This window comes from Limulus polyphemus, unplaced genomic scaffold (assembly GCF_000517525.1).
Source record: "Limulus polyphemus unplaced genomic scaffold, Limulus_polyphemus-2.1.2 Scaffold7, whole genome shotgun sequence".
Classification (NCBI taxonomy): Eukaryota; Metazoa; Arthropoda; class Merostomata; order Xiphosura; family Limulidae; genus Limulus; species Limulus polyphemus.
Window position 1 is genome coordinate 1643982 of NW_013665617.1, and position 2272 is coordinate 1646253.

The 2272-nt window shown below is 36.3% G+C and overlaps 1 long non-coding RNA gene across 1 annotated transcript in view; it reads left to right on the plus strand.

Annotated features, from left to right (window-relative positions):
* LOC111084906 overlaps nucleotides 1-1746 on the plus strand; it is a 38048-nt gene extending 36302 nt beyond the window's left edge. The window contains exon 3 of the long non-coding RNA XR_002609789.1: nucleotides 1240-1746. This is a non-coding gene — a long non-coding RNA (uncharacterized LOC111084906). The remainder of the gene's footprint in view (nucleotides 1-1239) is intronic.
* Nucleotides 1747-2272: the final 526 nt, after the last annotated feature.

Genomic DNA, 2272 nt, shown 5'->3' on the forward strand with positions numbered 1-2272 from the left:
GTCACTTTATAACGCCCCCACGGCTGAAAGGGCGAGCATATTTGGTGTGACCTGCAGATTGGGAGTCGAACGCCCTAACCACCTGGCCATGCTGGGTCTACTTGTAATGTTACGATCGCATCTAAATGTATATAAGGCACTGTTTAGCGGCAACTGGACGCGAACCTTGCCCCTGCTAACTACTAGGCCACGTCCGACCAATTTTGATATGAATAAAAACTCTCTTTTAACGCTATCTATCGTTTTTTAGAAATATCTATGGTTTATCTCACAAATCATTGCTAAGAAAACCTAAAATCTGAAATGGCATTACTAAATTTGAAACATTGTGGATGATGAATACAACGAGAAAATTCGAAAAGAAGTCAGTCTGAAGAATGTTAATGTGCGCTTAAACATAGATCTTCAAAACTTTAAGAAATATCCAAGAATACAGACTCTCGGTCTTCAGTCTCTCATATATTTAAATTAGCAATTTTTGGCTCTACATATACATATGAACGACATTTCCAGCAAACTCCCTGTAATCAAGATTGAAAAGTAACAATGGCGTACAGTCTATAGTGCTTTATGGAGGCTTGAAAGACGTTGACTCTTGTGAAAGAAGATAAATGATGCTACCTGTCAAAGTAATGAACAAGCTCCATCATCGTAGCTCGGGGCGTGGTACAGAGGAGGACCACTACTCCAACACCTGTCGTTGCAACTAATAAATGACAACGAAATAGCGTAAAATAGGGTATGCATATTTTTATATGAAAAATTAAAGCCTAATCACTATCCGTATCGCCCCCTATGAGCACGAGCAGCAGCTGGTAACTGTAAGCGAGGAACCAACCTAAGTCTCAACGCCCTTTTCCCGTTGGCTAATTCTTTGCGGAATTTTCTTACTAAGCGATAGTTACCCTAACTGAGTGAAATTTGTTTTATTTCAACCATCTGTTTTGATGTTTATTTATAAACAATATAAACATGCTAAACTAGTATTTGATAACGAAAGAGATAAAGAAAGAACCTGGCAAAATCTGAAGTTAACTTATGAACCATTATTCCTGTTATGTTATTTTCATAATTATTATGTAAAAAGCAACAAATAATATCTGAACGTAGTTATCATATTTCATGAATTATTCTTTCGCAACATACGAATTAAGATTAAACATTTCATTCCTGTATTTCTTTGTTGTGCACATTAATACCTGCAGATCTTTTAATTCTCTTTTGTTTTAATTATTACAGAGCTTGGAATCGGAACATGCATTCTGTGGAAGGTTCATTGATTTAAAAGCCACTGCTCAATCCATCTAATTCCTAAGCTACTACCAGAATCTCTGGAGCACGGTTTGGATGATTAACCGTCTGAGGTAAATAGACTTAGCTTGCAGGAGGTGTTGACTTAATTTGGATATTACCTGTCACTCTCACTACGGAATAGAGGGCTTCGGACAGTTTCGAATGAAGAAAAAATTATCAGGTGTATAAGTAATTAGTAGTGATGGAGACCTTGGAATCTTTTACAAAGACCACAGAGGAGATAATGACATATACTTCTACAGCCTGTCAGTTTTAATGTCGCTGGGCTTCCTGTCGCTGCCTTCAGACGCCAGGCTTAGCTCTTCATTGCACCAATAGTAATGTGGAAACTGGGCGTTCGATATTCATCTCCGAGCAACATAAGAAAGCTTCGGAAGTGTGTCGAACAAGAACCGCTATTGTCGCTCTTGTAATAGGATAACAACGAACGCAATTCTTAATGTGTTTTATACATGGTATTAAAGTGCGCCATATATTGTCCGGGTTTATTTGTTTGTTTTTTGATCTGTGAGGGGAGGTGGGGTGAGATAAAAAACGGACATTCTAGGGGATTACATTGCTGTAATTTGGTTTTAGAAAAATTCTTAAGTTACATTTTAAGATAAAAAATTTATTTTATTTCCGGGAGGGCGAAACGAAAGGCATGAATATATAACCCTTAATCAATTCTAAATGGAATTTAACATATTATCGTTAAATAATCAATTTGGATCTTACCTGATGAAATCAGAAAGACGACTTCAACATTCTGGAATACTTTGTATTTTTATTTAAACCAAAGCATACTTTTGAAAAAGAAATGCCACCTTACGAATTATAGCCTCATACACTGAAAGTTCCTATGCTGTTACAGTCTTACTTTAACCACTGCGTAATTTAGTGTATACTTTTTAACTTCTAGTGATTTTCCTTCAAGTAAATAATGAATAAATAATTTCATCTCTCTATTGTGGCATTT